Source organism: Ornithorhynchus anatinus, chromosome 11, assembly GCF_004115215.2.
Source record: "Ornithorhynchus anatinus isolate Pmale09 chromosome 11, mOrnAna1.pri.v4, whole genome shotgun sequence".
Taxonomy (NCBI): Eukaryota; Metazoa; Chordata; class Mammalia; order Monotremata; family Ornithorhynchidae; genus Ornithorhynchus; species Ornithorhynchus anatinus.
The window spans coordinates 2,525,110-2,545,257 of record NC_041738.1 but is presented as its reverse complement, the minus strand read 5'-3'; the positions used below and the strand labels follow the sequence as shown (position 1 = coordinate 2,545,257).

The 20,148-nt window shown below is 45.7% G+C and overlaps 1 protein-coding gene across 3 annotated transcripts in view; it reads right to left on the bottom strand.

Annotated features, from left to right (window-relative positions):
* Window positions 1-20,148, bottom strand: part of CDON (cell adhesion associated, oncogene regulated) — a 102,921-nt gene that overhangs the window by 78,969 nt on the left and 3,804 nt on the right. The window contains exon 1 of one of the 3 annotated variants that reach the window (XM_029074889.2): window positions 18,285-18,504. The exons of 1 other annotated variant lie outside the window; for it this stretch is intronic. The gene's annotated coding sequence lies outside the window, so the exon portion shown is untranslated. Of the gene's footprint in view, window positions 1-18,284; window positions 18,505-20,148 lie in introns of those variants that run through there. One more of the 3 variants, XM_039913410.1, reaches the window with a different exon arrangement.

The following is a 20,148-nucleotide window of genomic DNA, read 5'->3' as shown; positions in this document are numbered from 1 at the left end:
TATGATGTTAAGTTTCAGATAACTGAGTCTCTGTGGAAAGTTATTGCTTCAGGGAGCTCGAAGATACTCAAGGGGCAAGAACAGGCTGTGTAGCATCCGACATCCAAGGAGAAGGTGAGGGCCTCAGAAAGCCACGCTCAACAGGTTCAATTCAATTACCTAGTTCAAAAATCGAAAATAACAAGTCTCACTTGCTTAAAAAAAAATGCATCGGGCCCCTTCCTGCATAGAGCTGGGCCTAACTGCAGGTAAAAAAGAGTGACGTTAACATGCTCTCTGCATGCCTGGCCCCCAGTTTAACTTGTCCTGGGTGACCATTTCCAAGGCTGCGTTAGCCGATAGCCAGAGCAAACTCTTGCTCCAGAGAGCATCTTCTGACAGGGGCCGAGGCCCAAAACTTACAGAAAAAAGAAGAAATCCATTTTCCTCCCAGGAAATGATTTGTTAGCCACCTATATCTCAGGGGTGAGCTAGGAGTTTTTGCTACAATCATCACCAAGATTAGACATCTGTTTAGCCTTCGGTTTAACCAATGAAAATTTAGGCTTAAAACCCATTTTTCAACTGAAACATTAAAGATTACTTTTCATTTGGATCTGTACTCCCTAACTACTTGATACTCGCCCCGGCCACACAGGACTAATGTACATATAGCCTTACTTTCTGCCATTTCCCCAATTTGCAATTTATTTTAACGTCTTTCTCCCCCTATAGACTATAAGCTCCTAGTGGGCAGGGATCACGTCTAGCAACTTGGCTGTACGGTACCCTCACAAGCGCTCAATAAATACCATTGATTGATTTTTTTTTTAAACCTGTGTTCCTTATGAAGATAACCTTCATCCTTACCTATAAGAACCCTAACTGGACATGCTAAAAAGTTGAAAAACTGAAGTTCACAGGGGCAAAAACTCTACAAATTGTGCTGCCATCACAGCAATAACAATAATGCTATTTGCTAAGCGCTAACTATGTGTCAGGCCCTGTTCTAAGCACTGGGGTAGACGCAAGCTAATCCGGTTGGACAGAGTCCCTGTCCCACGGGAGCTCACAGTCTTCATCCCCAATTTACAGATGAGGTAACTGAGGCATAGAAAAGTGAAACAGTAGTGTTCTCGCCTCAAATGACCCCTGCATCTCTCCACCATACATTCATTAGGACTGGGTAGGGGTCTAAAGTGCGAACCATCCAATATTTTTGAGTTTTACCTAATCAGCTAGCACATATGACTTCTAAACCATTCAGGCTCACCGGCTGCCCATAGGGGGTCACGCTACCAGGCTTAAATCAATTAGTGATTCTAGTCGACACGGCATGAAATATGAATTACTTAATGCTGAGCTGTTCTCATTTAATTCCGCTACAGTTATCTTATAACCTGGGAATAGGAATGAGAAGCGGCGTGGCCTGGTGGAGAGAGGTTTCGTGCCTGCCTCTCAAGTGCACACCACAGGGTGTGAGTGAATTCCCGAGTGTCCGTTCCCACCAAAATGGCTGGCTTCTGACTGCGCTGAAAGCGTATTCCAGGAAGACACCTGGAATTTTAGAAAAGTGCGTGGGACTCTTGAAACGAGCCTGAAACTTCCAGGTATGTGGCCAAACTCCGGGCAACATTTGGCTCTGGGGAAGCGCATTCTCTCCATGAGATCGAAGTGGAGAGCCACCATCAGTGACTTAGACCCGGAGTCCGAAGGGAGAAATGCCCTGTGTGAATACACCTCACAGTTTGCAAGAAGAGTTCCGGCTTTAAACACCAGTCTTCTCACCGGTCTGAGCCAACCAGAACCAATAGCTGTAACTGAGGGAAGCAGCATGGCCTACTGGATAGAGCAAGGGCCAGGGAGACAGAAGGACCTGGGTTCTAATCCTGGCTCTACCACTTGTCTGCTGTGTGGCCTTGGAGGAGTCACTTAATTTCTCTGTGCCTCACTTACCTCATCTGTAAAATGGGGATTAAGACTGTGAGCCCCACGTGGGACAGGGACTGTGTCCAACCTGATTAACTTGTATCTACCCCACTGCTTGAAGCATAGTAAGTGCTTAACAAATACCATTATTATTATTATGGACTTTCCACTGTTGTACTAATAAAGGTGACTAAACCTTTTTAAACTTTATTGTACTCAAAACAGTTATCAACCGCTAACTGTTTTGATCAATCAATCAGTCGATCAGTGGCATCTATTGAGCCCTTACTATGTGCAGAGCACTGTATTAAGCAGACACTCACCCTTCCCATAACGAACAGGCAGCCTACACGATCCAACTATCAATTGATGGTATTTATTGAACGCTTACTGTGTGCAAGAGACTGCGCTAAACACTCGACAGAGTACAATACAACAAAGTTGGAAGATAGGATCCCTTCCCATGAGGAGCTTTCAGGCTCGAAGGGGAGGCAGATTTCTGGTCATGGGATTCACACTGAAAAAACCTAGATATCACTGCATTGGAAATTACTCACTTTGTAAACATATAAGCCACACCCCCATCCCTTTTAAACAGAAAAAAAGGCGATGAATGAAACACGCTAACCAGTACTAACCTCAGTTCTGGAACTCGACAATTAACAGAATCTCTTGAACTTGAAGAGAACATCCACTTGCTCAAGTTATTTTCACTTCCAAAAGAGTTATTCAAGAGCAACAATAAATTAATTCCCAACCGCTTCAAAAGTAATCCCGTATTTCCCCTGTCAATGTCTCCCAACCGTCTCAGAGCTGCAAAAATGTAGGACAAAGGTGCATTAAACCAGTTTATCAATCTTGACTCATTTCTGTTGAAACTTGCAGTGATCCAGGCTACCTGCGATCCCTAAAGGAAGAGCACAACCAACCAAATCCACACCTGCAGCCGGAGTTTACAAATATCCAAAGTACCGCTGCCTTGCATCATAGGTAGCTAGGAGTTTACAAAACCAGGACCATTCAGAAGCGAGGTTCCTTCACACTTCAAAGGAGGTAAGCTTTTGAGCTCCAGCTGACAGACAGAAGCAAATCTTCAGCCCCAGATCTCACCATCTGTTTGTTCAGTTTGTTTTTTTTTCTTTATGGTATTTGTTAAGCACTTGCTATCTTTCAGGCACTGTACTAAGCTCCGGGGTAGATATGAGGTAATCAGGTTGGACACAGTCCATGTCCTACATGGGGCTCACAGTCTTAATCCCCATTTTACAGATGAAATAATTGAGGCACAGAGAAGTGAAGTGACTTTCCCGAAGTCCCACAGCAGACAAGTAGTGGAGTCGGAATTAGAACCCAGATCCTTCTGACTCCCAGGCCTGGGCTCGACCCACTTGGCAAAGCTGCCTCCTTTTCTTCTAGGGACAGAATGGAAGGTATACATCCCCTTGATTCTATTTATCATGATTATGTTGTCTTGTTTTTGTCCATCTGTCTCCCCCCGATTAGACTGTAAGCCCATCATTGGGCAGGGAGTGTCTCTATCTGTTGCCGAATTGTACATTCCAAGCACTTAATACAGTGCTCTGCACATAGTAAGCGCTCAATAAATACTATTGAATGAATGAATGAATGAAAGTCATTCTTGCCTCCTTCCATGGTTAACGTACTGAGTTCCAAAGGGAGGGGGGAGACACTTCCGGGTACTTCTCAACAGAGAATAAAGAAATAAACCAGCATCAAGGGTTAAAGAAACTACACAGACCCTTGGAAAAAAGGCTTCCAAGAGCCCGAGATCAAATAGGCTAAAATAGCACAACTATTCAAAACACATCCTAAATGTTATTAAATCGCTCCAACATCCGAGATGTGACTGGATGTTTTTTGGAGGTGAGGGAGAGAGCCAAGGAGAGAGAAAAAGAAGACATCACTGAAGCCCCATGCAGAGGGGATTTGGGCTGGGGAGAAGGAAAAAGAATTTCCAGGAGTGGATTTGCTATTAAGGTGGGGGGCTGTGGGGAGAGATTATAAATTCCCTGTGGGTAAGGAATGTGACTACCGGCTCTGTTGTACTCTCCCAAGCGCTTAGCACGGTCCTCTGCACACAGTAAGCTTGCAAGAAATACCACTGATTGAATGACTGACTGAAGGGTTGAAAGCCACAGAGCCCTAGGGTAGGAAACAGGGTATGTACTAGGTTTGGGAGGCCTAGTGCATAATTCTGGAGGTAGCAGAGGAGTGAAACCTGGTCCTCTGCCAGGTAACGTAGGTAGGGGAGAGTCCGTTGTTCTGACTCATTTGGAGACACAAGGAAGCCACAAGAGGCTATTTTCTTATTCTCGCTGTGATACGTGACTGTTACTGTAAAATCTGACCTGCTTGAAATCTTCTGTGTCCAACTGCCCCTTAAATTGGAAGCGACTCGAGGCCGTATCTAACTCACCTCGTATCACCCCGAGTGCCTAGTACAGTGGATTAGTTTTCTTTGTTCCCTTCATTTATTTATGAAGCCCATTCATAGGTGGCTTAATTCATAGTTCTAGACAAAATGGTTCTTTTTATGTTGGGAGCCGTCGAGGCTGAAGTATTTATCTTCTCATTGCATCTATTTAATTCACTGCATCTAAGAACCACAGTTCCTCTCCCATGACCTAAATAGGCATCCATGCAAATGGATATTTGCTGGACAGGACTGAGTAGTTTTTCTCCAGTGTAAAATTTCTTCTAAAGGATAGATGGCCATTTCAAAATACGTAGTTAATTCATGATCAGGATTCTGATATTTGGCAAAAATATTCACCGTTTACCAAATGGCATTTATTTCTGAAAGGTTCTGATGCCAGAGTATTCAGTGACCTTGATTTTAGGTGTCACCCCCTAATTCACTTCATCTTCAGTCAATGGCCACTTCACCGCTTATTTCAGTCACAATGCTTAACATGTCCAAGATACCCTACTCGCCCTTTTCTCTTCTAACCAAAGGGTGACGGGAGAAAGGTGAAAAAGTGAATCTATCAGTGGAATTGATTGAGAGCTTAAAATGTTGATATAAAAGATCCCGGTCCAGAAGGAGTTTACAGACCAGAGGAGAAGACAGGCGGATATGTACATAAGTGCTGAGGGGCTGAGGCAAACAGCCAAGTGCTTAAGGGGTACATTCAGACCGACAAACGGTCAGTAGAACGCCAAAAAATCCCATTACTGCACCCAATGAGATGCCGCAATGACTCTACGCAGTCTCAGAGTTTTAGCCTTAGAGATTTCTAAACCAAGTCAAACCCATCCTTCCCAATCAGGGACAGGGAATACCCTCAATAATTTGGGAACTGAAGGGTGTTCACAGAGGTGCCTATAATCATTTAATCAATGTAACTGATTAAGCACTTGCTGCCTGCAGAGCACTGTACTGAGTGTTTGGTTAAGTACAATACAACAGAGTTTTTAGATACGATCCCTGCCTGCAAGGAGCTTACAGTCTCCAGACAAAGTAGATTAGGGATAGCCGAAACAGTAGAGCAGATAAATACATGAAAGGACTTCAGGATTTCTGGAGGAAAGATGAAGTACCAAACCCAACGGATCGTATTTGCGGAGCACTTGCTGTGGACAGAACACTGTATGATGCACTTGGGAGACTACAATGCATGAAAGACACGAGCCCTGCCCTCAAGGAGCTTAGAGTCCAATGGGGGAGCCCGACAAATGCACTTGCAGGTAGGAGGAAAGGGAGAATGGAAATATGGATATATGTGAATAGACTTAAACAATACAGCAATTCTATATGTACAGAAGAAACTGGAGAGGCAGTTGAAAGCAGGGTGAAGAAAACAAATTGGAAAAAGCCTCCTGGAAGAGGTGACACTTCAGAAAGGCTTTGAAGACGGGGAGAGCCGTGGTCTGGCCAACTTGCAAGGAGAGGGAGTTGGAGGCAGGAGCCACGGCCTGAGCAGGGCACCAGAGGCCAGGGAGAGGTGAAAATAAGAAAGAGTGAGGGGAAGCTTCGTCTGGGAGGAGCATCGGCGAGAACAGGCCGAGAAGTATGTGCAAAGAGCTGAGTTTTTTCCTAGACATGCAACCCAGGGCATTTATTATGTGTTTAAAATAAAAATCTATCATTAAGAAATGTCCACTGAATGCTAGTTTTAGAAGTCGGAAGAGTTGGCGAGGATCACCGACCATTAAGTTAAACCAAGGGTTGGTACCGTGGGCGTCGGGGGCCCAGCGGGCACCCCTCCCAGTATCCCCTGGGTCTCCCGTGGATTGGCAGAGCACCATAAAAACGTCGCCGATACCAGAGTCGGATGACCTTCCCATCCTCAGGCAAACAACTACCTTCACCGGGTGGCAAACGGAGGCTGCAGCCCAGGTAAACATCTGACTCACAGTGGGGAGGATACACAAAACAGAGCACCCCCCCCCCCAAACCCCATCACACAACTGATTCCTTAAAAGAGCGGCCCCCACAGCCACTAATCCTTACTGTGACCAGTTGACCCTGTTCAAGTCATTTTCCTCCGGGAGGCTAACAGAGGTTCATGAAAGTGGCCCAGACTGTACCTAAAAGCGGGTGCTTTTTAAGCAAGTCTGACGGTCTCCTTCGTGAAGGGGGAAGACCGTTCCTCTTAGGTGGAACACTTCTCTAGCGTGGGAATCGAAAGTCCCGGTAAAATGTCGGTCAAGAACGGCGTTTAAAGAAACGGAATCGGATCTCCTGAAATTCCAAAGAGGCCAACTCTATAATCACAGAGACCTGAGAGGGCTACATTATTATTTTAGAGCCACGTAATTACCTGCTAAAACTCCAACACAAAAAATTAATGCATGTCACTCACTGCAGTGTGAAAGGAGACGGTGTGCTGAGGCCCATCTGTGCTCGTCTTAGTTCATGCTTGCCAATCAGAGAACTATGAAAGGGTGTGTTCCGGCTTGTTCAGTTTTTCTCTCTTTTGCTCGCTCTTCTTTTTTTTTTTTCTAAAAAAAAGGAGCTTAAAGACAAGCCTCATCAATCACAGAGGGTGGAGGGGTGAGCCTGGTCCTGATTTTATATCAGTGCTGTCAAACCTAATCAAATTGCTTGCTTGGGTAAGGCAAGATCAGCATTTTCCTTCTCCAGGATATACATCTCCGGAGTGAAAATAAACAAGGTCACACCTTTTACTGGGAACTGAACCCTGGCCCTATTCCGGCCTCACTCTACGCCCCAACCTGAGGAAGGGGGCTTCCCAAAATGTCCGCTTTCTTCCTCTGACTCCTCCATCTGCTCACCCAAATCAGAAACACTGAAACCTAATCATTTCCTTAAGGAGGTTTACCACCTTCTACTCTTCTAAAAAAGTGATCTGAACATTTTATTTTAAGCCCTTGCTTATTATCGGTTTAAGCCGTTTTTAGCTGGCTAAAAACCCTGCTCTGACGGCTCTTCCCGCCCCTAATCTTTATGGCAGCCAGGAGAAGACACGAGTTGGGCAGAACTGGTTTAAAATGCAGCTGAAACATCTCGTTCAGCCCCCGCCGCGGGAACTGGGATTGCCGAACCCCATTTTGGATCCCAGTGTTATCGGCCCGAGTATCTGAGAACGAGAGTTTCCGTCCACAGCATCAACGAGACCCGAATGCCCTGCCATATTCTTATTGTTGCCCGGAGAGTCGAAAGATCACAAGCCTTACGATTTACATTAGGCTGCCACAAGTCTCGAGAACCAACCCAAAATGCTCCTTATTCGAAAATCCCTTTTGTGTTTTTCTTAGTTTACGGGCAATTGGAAGGGGCTTCTAACCGCATTTTGAGTGGGGATACACTGTTATTATAGAATGCCTAAGCACTCAAGAGTTTTAAGTGCTGTAATGATATGCCTGTTCTGAAGAGAGTGTTAGAAAACAATTCCGCTGGAGTTAGAGGCAAAAGTGAAGCAGCCTCTTAAGAGGCGTGAGCTTCACACACAAGCAGCGAGGGTGTACGTTTACACTCTACCTTGGGCGAAACACACATCAGTGTTTTTCTATTAGACAGAAATCCAGGGTTTAGAGTGTATTTAAAACTACAGCACTGTAGTTATCTAGCAAGAGGGGAAAAACTACAGTTGAATGGGTTTCATCCATTCTGTGGTTTTTAGGTAGGCTTCTCAAATATAAAATTAATCCGGAATTACACACTGGAGCCTTAAAGAAGTCACCTGCTTTGAAAAGGAACGGTGCTTCGCCCCGCCTGACAAAAAAGGGCTAAGAGAGCGGAAAGAACTTTGTGTAAAGCAGAGGGTTCTAATCCACCTCATCTGTTAGGTTCTGCACTATTTCTTCCTGAGACTCCTACAAGTACTCATTTTTATGGTTTTTATTGAATGCCTGCTGCGTGCAGAGCACTGTGCTAAGTGCTTGGGAAAGTACAATACAATAGAGTTGGCTCTGTGCCCTTTTAGCACTTGATGTTTATCCCATCCTCAGGCCAACCCTTTTGAACGTAAGCCATAATTTATTTTAATGTCTTCCCCTCTCTGGATTGTATGTTCCTGTTGGGCAGGAAATGTGTCCAGCAATTCTGTCGTATTGTGCTCTCCCAAGTTCTTTGTACAGTGTTCTGCGCACAGCACTCAATAAATACTATTGATTGGTTGGTGGATGCAATCCCTGCCCAGGAGGAGTTTACAGTCTACAGGAGGAGGCATTAAGAGAAGATTACTGATAGAGGAAGTAATAGAGTAGTACTCTAACCTACCTCCTTTAAGAGCATTGTGGAGAATGCAAAAACAAGCATAAACCATTTTAGAGAGTGCTGGAGGCTAGGCAGGCCCTAAAAGAGAAAAGCAAACAAGTAGCCCTCCGTCAGAAAGGAAATGGAGAGGAGAAAAATGTCTGTAGAGGATGAAAAGCTACAACAGGATTCTTGCAGCAGTAGCTCCTTAGCATCAGGCAGCCAATCATACTTATTGAGCACTTACTGGGGGCAGAGTGCTATACTAAATGTTTGGGAGAGTATGCTATAACAATAAACAGACACATTCTCTGCCTGAGCTTACAGTCTAGAGGGGAGACAGACATTAATATAAATAAAAGAGATATAATAAATTACAGATATGTAATAAATTTCAGTGACACCAACCAGGCCATGGCAGTGAGTCTGCCTGGTTGCCCAATATACCCAGACGTGAGGGCATGTGCCACTGATTTTTCCGGCCGACTCCCTGGAGGTGCCCTCTCGGGCACCTACATGGGCACAAAAGCAGGCCCGGACCCTACACTGAACCGGCACATCTTGCTGCTTCTGGGCCACACCAGAGCTTGCCGTGGCCACCTTACTTATTGATCAGTCGTCTAGAAGCGTAAGTTCTTAGGTGTGAGCTAAGTCGCTTGAATCAGTAAGCGAGGACGCTAGTTCATCTCAATGAATCAGGGGACCTTAACAAGCGATTGGGAATTTAGTTGTCTGCTGTCCACTAAAAAGAGCTTTTCCAGAAAGTGACCACTTTGACACGAAGGGGAAAAAGCCCTAGATGCCCAATGCCAAAACTCAGAATTAAGGGTGCCGTTTTCTTCTCCTTTGGTTTTGAAGGGCCTGTCCGGGCGACTGCCAGAACCCTGGTTCACTTGATCCCAGACTGTGAGCCCCACTAAAAGGAACAGGGACTGTGTCCGGCCTGACTGACCTGCTTCTATCCCAGTGCTTAGAACAGTGCTCGAGAGAGAGTAAATGCTGAACCAATATCATAACAGTAATGCCAACTGTCACCTGTATTCACAAGTGACTGCGAACTCTCGATAAATCAGCTCCCTAGCCAAGAAAATTGGATGACAATTGCTAAACTCTGTTGGACCATATTTTCCCAAGTGACCAGTACAGTGCTCTGAACTTAGTAAGCGCTCAATGAATAGCACTGATCAACTGACTGACTGATGGACCGATTCCAACCAGATAATGAGGTCTTCTCCCTGAGGCCAAATCCTCCCAACGGCGAATCAAGTCACTAAGAAGGAGGCAAGGTTGTGGATGTTCCCCTTTAAAAACAGGGCGTTACTGAAGTTCACGACAGCAGGAAAAAACCACACCCCAGTCTTACTCTCGGGGTTACATTTAGGCTGAGGCCTTGGGATTTAGCTGCAAGACTCCTATTAGCATTAATGAGAGTCATATAGCTAAATCCCTGAGCTGAAAATTTATCCCACTCTGCAAAACCCTGCCATGAAACCACTGCACATGCCGTATCGTAAGACGGAAAAACCCGACTGCGGCGGCTGCTGTCAAATGCAACAAATGTCAAATTATTTTCAGGCCTAACCGCCATGACAATGGCTCTTTAAAAAATGATTCCCAAACACAAAAGAAATAACATAAATAATAATGACAACACTCTAGTCCACTAATAGGAGGCTGGTCACTCATCCCTCTTGTTCCACTGACAGGAAATGGCCTCTTGCCAGCCAGGCTCTAGGATGCTGGGGAATAAATACGATTCAGTGGGAAAATTCTCACCATCACCAGCACTTACTGAGCGCCAGAGTGCAGAGCACTGTACTAAGCACTTGGTAGAAAAATCACAGAAATAATCCACTGTATTTCCTGAGCGCAGCAAATACAGTGCTCGGGAGAGTACAATATAACAGAGTTGGAAGACACTTTTCCTGCCCACGTCGAGTTTACAGTCTTGAGGACGAGCTCGTTGTGGGAAGGGAATGGGTCTGTTGTATTGTGATAGCGTACTCTCTCAAGAGCTTAGCAGTGTGCTCTGCACACAGTAAGCGCTCAATAAATACAACTGACTTACATTCTAGAGGTTTCTAGCATTTAGGTTCCTTAAATTCTAACGGCGGGAGACAACGGACACAAACTGCCAAACGGAAAATGTCTAAAAAAATGGAAGCATGGAGAAACACAAGATAAAAAAGCAAGGTAAGAAATTCATTGACTAGTAAGCATTCCACACTTGTTCATTCATTCAGTCGTATTTAATCGAGCACTTACTGTGTGCAGAGCACTGTACTAAGCGCTTGGAAAGTACAATTCGGCCATAGGTGAGTGCGAAAGCTCAAGATGTTGCCTGAGTGAGCCAACCTAAAAGTGGGGATCCATCGGCATGGCCGAGTGGAAACGGCCCGGAGCCGGGAGTCAGAGGATCTGGGTTCTAATTCCCACTCCCTCACGTCTGCTGTTTGATCTTGGGTAAGTCACTTCTCTGTGCCTCAGTTTCATCATATCTATTACCTGTTCTCCCTCCTACTTAGACACCGAGCCTCCTGTGGGACAGGAACTGCATCCGACAACTTGTAACTATCCCAGTGCCTGGAACAGTGCCTGACACATAGCAAGCACTTAACAAATATCATTATTATTATTCATCCCCCAAGTGCTCGGTACGGTGGTCTGCACATAGCAAGCACTAAAAAAACACCACAGATTGATCAACTGATTCCCGTGAAGCAGGAGGGTGGGATCGTTGCTCTTTCTTGGGTGGGTGGCGCGAATCACTAAAGACAGGCAGAAGCCGTGATCACAGTTTCGGAGTTTCTCAGCTCCTACTTTAGAAGCAAAAGCCTTGGCCCTTTACCGGTCCTAAGGGAGGAGAGACCTCCACCCTGACCCTGACACAAGAAGAGGAAAGATTTTCAACCCTTGGGGCTTGAGACAGGTAGGGGCTTCACTTTGGAACTGGAGAAGCCTGAATTTTTCACTGGATTCTTGGAAATTTTTTTCACATACTTCTGAAAATTGATGCCTTTCCCCACCCCGTGGATTATTTCCCTCGATGCAACCACTTCAGGGATGTGCTGTGATGTCAGTAACTTCCTTAGTGTCTAGCACAACGCCCTGCACACAGAGGGTACTTGCAAACAAGTGTTGATAAGTAAGGCGTGAAGATGTGAGGTTTCGCCATTTTGGCTCAAGCAAAAACAAGATGTGGCGGACGAGTAGATGGTCATCTTTCATTAGACAAAAAGCAGGTGAATATTTAAAGACTGCTACTGTTGATCGTAGATGGTGATTATTTTGGTTAATACTGGAATCCGCTCTTATGAAATATGGGGCATTTATCTGAGAATATTTTCCCCAAAAGGACCAAAATCAAGAATTTGGTTGAAGGGTCAATTCTGCCACAGTTAATTTGAATAGTTTGGGTGGGAATGTCAGTCACTCAGTCTTCTCGGGTGAAAGGAGGTTGTACCTCTGTTTGTGAGTGTGAAGGACAGCCATATCTTGCAGTATCAGTAGGCATCTCAGTTGTGAACACGCAGTTCGATTAATATAATTATTCACTATTTTGAGAAATTCACATATTTCCTCACTCCGGGAGGTCCTTGGTGCCCCCACCCCCACCTTTATAATCTAGTCTGTCCTTCCTGGTCTTGGGTTTGTCACTATTTGAAGACCAATAACACTGCGGCTTCACTCAGAACAGGAATGCCGTTCAGAGAAACGGTAATAGAAGATGTCTAGCCTATATTTACCAATAAGAGTATGTTGCAGTCGCCCTGTATATGTCAGAAGGATGTCCGAATGATTATATTTCTCTACTTTAGCTTTTCGTAGAACTTCTTAAAAAGTTCAAAAAGCTCTCACATATGCAATTTGGCAAGCACTTTTGTTGAGGGCTTCAGGAACGTTCTCCCGGCGATGCCCATCTGAATAGGTCACAGTGATGTTTCCAAGGAAATGGGTGCACACCCACAAGGGCCAGTGGTCCCACTGTGAGAACACCAAGTTCTCTGAGAACGTGGAGCTTGCATTCTTGCAAAACCCTACGTTGAGGAAAATCTGCATTGTAGTGCTCACCCACGCGTATCATGCTGAATCCAGGCAGGCTGGCCTGGTCGGAAGAAGATCCCCTAATTCTACTGTCACATTCTCTACAAAACATGGACTAAAAACGGGGCTTCTGGTCAATTTCTCCTAAATGGGAGAGTCTTTCCTCAATCAGCGGTAATTAACGAGAGCCTTTTGCAGGTGCAGAACACTGGACTAAGGGCCTGGGAGACGGTTCCCGCCCTCAAGGGACTTACAGTCTAAATGGAATTCCCGGGGAGTGCAACTCATGAATTATGGAATTGCCTGCAATCATATTCACTCTCACAGTGCTGTGAGCTAAGACGGGGCAGGTTTGTATTTGTTTCTCCAAGACAGTTGGTGGGGGGAGGGTGGGGGGCGTGCGGGAGGGGTGGCAGAGAGAGAAAGGGAATGCTCATAAAGAAAGGCAGAAGTTTACTACCAAAAGAACTTGATTAGCATTTTGTACTACACACTAATATCAGTTAAGCCTGTGTTCACCCTCCGTCTGGTTGCTTGTAATTCATTGTTGTTATTTTGAGGTACACATGCCCAGAGGACAATGAATATAAATAAAATGAAAGCGGGTAAACTCATGTATCTTAATTCCAAGTTGGTGAAGCAATTTTTCTTTTCTTAATGGCGCAGAGTTGATTGTACAAGTTCTGCTGTCAAGGCAAAAATGTGATTCTGAAAGAAGCGGTACTTGAGCCATTAATAGTCCTGCCCCCCTGCCAATTTCACCTCCACCTAGGTAGTGTATGTAATTACCCCCTGAACAGACATCAAATTATCCCGGAGAAGCAACGGCTAATTACTTTCATTTTGTTATCATAAAAGGCCAAGGATTCACTGACAGTTTCCAAGCAAGCGTCAGCACGGCTGAAGCACGACCCTAGCACTTAAATGAGAAGACAAAGTTTCTCTAATTTTGAGGATTTATACGTTTCCGAGAACAACTCTCCCTGCCTGTGGTCGACTTGTGGCCCAGTGAAAAGAGCGTGGGCTTCGGAATCAGAGGTCATGGGTTCGACTCCCGGCTCTGCCACGTGTCAGCTGTGTGACTGTGGGCGAGTCACTTAACTTCTCTGTGCCTCAGTTACCTCATCTGTAAAATGGGGATTATCTGTGAGCTTCACGTGGGACAAACTGATTACCCTGTATCTGCCCCAGCGCTTAGAACAGTGCTCTGCACATAGTAAGCGCTTAACAAATACCAACATTATTATTATAACAATACTCAAACCTGGTTTATCTGGGTGGGCACATTAAAAAAAAATGGCAACGTACAAATGATTCCCCAGGTACCTGAAAACCTTCATTTAGGAACAGAATCAATGGCTTTTACTTAGTGCCTACTCTCTGCAAGCCCTTTGGAGGGGAATTGGTGAGATAGTCAGACAAGGTTCTTGCCTGTGAAATCAACTGATCAATGGTTTGGACTGAATGCTTACTGTGAGCAAAGCACCGTATAAGCGCTTGGGAGAGTACAATCCAATAGAGTTGGTAGACAAGATCCCTGCCCACAAGGAGCCTATAATCTAAAGTGAGAGACAGACACTAAAATAAACTAGTTAGAGGAAATGGCAGGCTATAAGGATATGTACACAAGAGCCATGGGCCTGAGGGTGGGGTGGATATCAAGGGCTTAAAGAGTCCAGATCCAAGTTCACGGATGACTCAGGAGGGAGAGAGAGTGGGGAGAACGAGGGATTAACTGGGGAAGGCCTCTTGGAGGAATTGTGATTTTGGGGATGGCTTTGAAGGTGGGCAGAACGGCGGTCTGTCATACGATCACGGAGGGAGTTCCGGGATAGAAGGAGGACGTGGGCAAGGGGCCGGCAGTAAAACAGATGAGATCGAGGTCCAGTGAGCGGGTCAGCATTAGAGGAGAGAACGGTGTGGGCTGGGTTTTAGCAAGAGACCAGCGAGGTAAAGTAGGAGGGGGTGAGCTGATGGGTAACAAAAATTCCCTTAAGAGCAGAGGTGCCTGTGGTGGATTCTGTATTTAGGGCAGCAGGGAAGGCTTCACAGTGAAGGCGGGCTTTTTCCTAAGGCTTTGAAGCCTGACCTCCACCAAATTTTCTTCCCTTCATCTCAGGTCTGCCCTTTCATATACCTCTGCTGATCTTGAGCCCCGGATGGTTAATTGGCTCCCAGTTTTGCAGCATTTCCTAGAAAGGTCCCATTAACCATTTGTCCTCGGCACTGCCACCGAGCCACTGGTGGCCTGGTACAGGTAGCATTCCTCTGGAGACCAGTTCCACAAAAATGCGGTTGAGAATACTGACCGGTTCCAACATGGAAGGGGTAAAAATCAAAAGAAAGAGAGGGCTTCGGGCTCTCTGGACAACAGAAGAGCTGGCGAGAGCCACCTATCACGATCACCCGTAAACACTAGTAACTGCATCTACTGCAGGGGTTCCAAACCACAGCATGGCAGTGTGACTTGGCAAGCGACCAACGGTGCCCTGGCAAACACTGGGGCCACCATCTTGAATTTTCCCGTCCATGGACGGGTTTGCTTCTGAGCAACCTGTGCATGTGCAGTTCAAATGGAGAGTCTTTTTCCGAGCCGTTGCGGGCAGGAAAGTGTCTGTCTGTTGTTAGACTGTGCTCTCCCAAGCACTCAGTACAGTGCTTGACACATGCTAAGCGCTCAATAAATATGACAATGAATGAACGCACACCCACCAAAGAAGGGAGCAGCTTCCCTGAGTTCGGGAGGCCTGGGGCAGGAGCTGGGGGCTCCCGCTCTCTGAGGCGTCGTGAAGAGTGAAAAGGCATGAGGCTGGGAGTCAGGGGTCCTAATCCCTAACCCCTCGGTGTCCGCTTCCTAATGTGTAAAGTCGGGGAAATAATTGGTATCCCTCCTTACCTCACCGGAATGTCTTGATGCCAGGGCTGACCGATGCCAAACTGTACCGGGAAGGATTACTAAGCCGGATACTGTCCCTAAGCGGGGAAGTCAAGGGGCCTGGGATGGGGCCGAGGAGAGAGGTCCGAGACTGCTCTTTTGGTTTCCAGCCTCGGGATAATAACAGGGAGAATCCAACTGGGGTATATGGTGGTTGGTGAGAAGTAAAACATTTTTTCCCTGAATACGCAGCATATTGTTCTATTAATTCCAACAACAGTGGCAGAAACTCAAAAAAAAAGTTATGAAATTCCGGGACGAGGTATAAGATTACAGCAATTTTTTTTTTTTTTTTAAGGGTGGTGGCCAGTTACAACTACACTCCAAACACAAGAGTGAAAACCTCATCCTCAAAAATTGACCAACCCAAAAGCCCACGGTCCAAGAAAACAGCCTCCAGGGCCTCTCCTTGGGGGAAAGGAAAGTACGACCACTGAGGTCCTGACTTTTGGTTCCTGAAGGCAATTAGCCCAGGGGGTTAACTAAGATTTTTTTTAAGTCCTAAATGACTTGGGCGCTAGCACTAGGCTCTCTCTCCCTATACACTCCTGTCACCAGCCAGGGGCCTTCCACCGTCAGTTCCCAAGATCTCTCCCTAGGGAAAGGGAAGCAGGGTTTTCCACAGAGGACGACCTTTCCGCAGGCGAGGTGCAAGACATATTTTACACCTGTCATCTCAGAACTGATTGTAATTTACACTGGTTAGAGACTGCTGTCATCAGAGTGTAATTCTTTGGGTGGAGTGATTAGAATAAGGAGGGTATTTTACAAAAATGGAACAAATGAAGTTCTATAAATTACTTTCGCAGAAGTTGTATGGAGAAAACATTAGGAATGGATTCTTCCACGCTTCTGAAGGTACAGTACGTAAATAGCCAATGGCCCCCACCAAAAAAAGAAAATAATAAAACAATAACACGTGGCTTTGACTGAACATCTGCTGGAAAAACTGAAGCCAAATCAAAAAAACAGAATGGACTAGTGGATACAGCAAGGGTCTGGGAGTCAGAAGGACCTGAGTTCTAATCCCAGCTTCGCTAATTGTCTTGCTGTGTGACCTTGGGCAAGTCACTTCACTTCTCTGTGCCTCAGTTACTGCATCTATAAAGTGGGAATTAAGACTGGGAACCCCAGGTAAGTTAGGGACTGTATCTGACCTGATTGACCTGTATCTACCCCAGTGCTTAGAACAGCGCCTGGAGCATAGTATGCGCTTAACAAATACCATTTAAAAAAAAAAACCTACCAAGAAGTTTCGTGACCATCATGAGGTTTATTCACTTAGCCGCTGCTCCACGCTTGCATTCCTTATTCCTAGGAATTCCTTATTTTCCATTACAGTACTCAGACCCAGTAAATTAATTCTGGAGCAAAGAAATGCAAATAGACTTGGTATACATCCACCTTTATGGAAACAGCACATTTTCATCCCCAACAAAATCAAAATGTTATATCAACTTCTCAAGGGTCATTTCAACTCTTCCAAGTGGAAGGCTCTCTAGAGACATCTGAACGAGGAAGAAACATGGGACTTGAAGCAAGGTGTGTTATGTTACTGGGTTTCTTTGTGCGCCTAATGCAACTCACAGATTCATCTTGGCCCCCTGTCTAAGGCACCTCACTGGCTTTCAGAACTGAAGCTCTTACATTCCAGTTTGCCTTGAGGGAGGGTAAAATGATCTTTGAGGTACATTTTGTACCTTCTGGCCATCAAAACTCACCTCACCAGAAAGGAACCAAAACAATAGTGAACACAACTCATTGTTGCAAAACTGTCTTCAATGTTTACTTTGATTCATTCAAAAGCCTTTCACTCTGGCTACAGTAAATATGCTCTGAGGACTAAATTGAAAAAATATTTTTATGCACATTCCAAACTTCTTTTGCTTGGACGTGCATTTTTAAAGGGGGGGATGGGAGGGGAGAAAGAGAGAGAGAGAGAGAAAAGAGAGGGAGAGATTGTGTAATTGAGGCAGGGAAGTGGCTGGCACTATATACATTCCTGGTTTGGTCAGTGACAAACTGCAACGATTAAATCCTTAAACGTGCCGTTGCATCCTGACCCGGCTCAGAAAGTGTTATCCTTAATTTTCACTATCACCATTAACCCCAGTCCCCCCCATCAGTAAAGTGTCACTTACAACGGGTCAATTAAGATTCACAACTGATTTGCCCCGCAAAATATTTACTACTGTATAAACATGTTGAGCTAACGAACCCTTAAGGCACACACGACATACTTCATCCTCCTCGGAACCTTCTGCCCCAAATTTTCAAAACAGCCTTCAGGTTTTTCCACATCCTGGCGTTCTCGCTTTTTCTGGGAGAACGCCTGAAAGTCATGCCCCAAAATCATCAAAGCCGCCCGATCCCGATTGCCAAAATAAACCCAAGTGACACTTAGAAGCAATTTCTTAAGAGCAAAAAGGCAATACAGAAGGGAGGTGTTTCACATGAATTACAATTCTATCATCACAAAGCAACTGGGGAAAATAAGGAAACTTTTTGCTCCAAGTGGTAGCGCTCCCCTGCCTAATCATCATCATCATCGATTTGACCTGGCTTCTACTTTCAACTGCAAAATTTCGGAAAAGATGCATCAACAGCCAGGGGCGAGGCCCGACTCCCGCGCACTGACATCTAGAAGCAAGACCTAACTAACTCCCAATTCCGTTTTTAAATATTTATCGCAAGACCGTTGAAAAATAAACTTACCCGATCTGCAAACGTGTAGGTACTTGTGTCCCTGATGGGGAGCCCAGCCATCAGCTTCGGGGCTGCCTAAGTGGAGTTCATTTCGAGAACGCACGACTCCAGTTCCCCTTGCGGTGTAAAAATCCGGACTAGTTCAGTGCGCTGTGGCTCTTACAAGATAAACTCTTAAGTCAGGCCTTGATTTTTAGATCTGCTAACATAAGGAGCCTTCCCTCCCCCCGCCCAGCACTGCTCGGCTTTGCTGGACTCCCTCCACACATGCACACACAAACACACACAGACACAGAGACACACATGCACAAAAAGGCCCTGCAGGGCAGAAATTCCTCAGGTGCTCGCTAATGGAATTCCCAGGGTCTCGGAGCCGCTTCGGGGATCAAGAGATCTCCTAGCCCCTGCTGGGGTAAGGAGCAGCGAGTCTGTTCCATTTAATCAAATACAGAATGAATTTTCAGCTCTATTCACTAAGCTTGTCTCCAGGGCTCTCAAAAGGCACCGGGCCGCTAGAATCACACACATGTGGCTCTTTTAGGCAAGTATAATTAGTTTGATTTTAAAAAGCCACATTAATAATATCACCTCAGGACTATTATTCTGAAGACAGATGACAACGATACTGTATGTTTTAAGCTGGACAATAGTGGAAGGAGAGCAGACAACCGGGGAAACTCGGAGGGGGAATGGGGGGGAGGGGGGACAGTTTTGCATTTCACCGTAATCCAAGATCTTTCAAAGTGACATTCTGCATTTTCCATATCACCAGCGGCAATTTTTACCGAGAGGGAGGTGGCAAAATATGTTCCCTTTTCCACCTCTCTCTAAAAGGAGCTGGGGAGAAGCACGTCTACGAGGAACCCCAATCGAGAAGGACTTTTCAATAAAGCCCAGAGATTGAGTGGAAGGCAGCAAATAGGACTCTACCCAAGTTAAACAAAAATTAACGGGAGGGGGTTAGGGGGGTTAGGGGGGCAACTTTTTCCTTCTTAGGAAAATCCCTAGGCAATAGCCTAGGACCTCGAACTCCTCTTTCCCTTGAGCGTTACTGCAGGAAAATGTTACCTGTAGGGCCTCCTCTCTAGTTTGGATGTGACCGCTTATCTGTAATTTTTACACACTGCAAGTGCTAAAAAGAGATAGGTGGGAGCTTGACCGTCAAATTAATGAACAAAGCTCCACCTCCCTCCACACCGGATCCCTGAAATTTCTGGATTTGCCATTCTCGCCTCCACTGCCCTTCGCCAAGTAAGCATGCGATTTCCAGTATTATTTCCCCAGTCCCGTACTTTAAAAGGCCCTTTTTCATTTAGGCATTTGAAGGGGGAGACGGGGAGATCAAATTAGCCAGAGAAATTGTACTCCAATCTAGATCTGGCCCAAAACCTCGTGCGATTCGGCCTAGAAGTAACCCCCGGCCCACCTGGGCCTGCTCAGAAAAGGCCAGGAAAACGCACCGGCAAACTGGAACCCAGATCAGTGGAAACGGGACAGCAAATCAGCCAGGTTAACCTGCCCCTTTAAAGCTAAAGCCCTGTGACAGGAATCCCTCTTCTGGCACACTGCCCTAATCCACTGCCTTACAGACCTGGAGAGAAGAGTCCCTTCTCAAACAAAGTCAATTTAATTAGTTCACTCCAAAGTCAAACCACCTGCAAGGAAGAGAAGGAGGGAAGGCGAGGGGGGAGGCGCAAAACACACAACCTACACAAGCGAGATCAATGTGATCCAGCCTCCTTAGGGTCCTTTGTACTTTCTGATCTGAAAGTTGGAGCTGCTTAAGCACTTTCCACAGAGGAGAAGTTTGATGAGAACCATCGCAATCAAAGCATCCCCTGTGAGTTACTTGACAAACAATAGAGCCGTACCT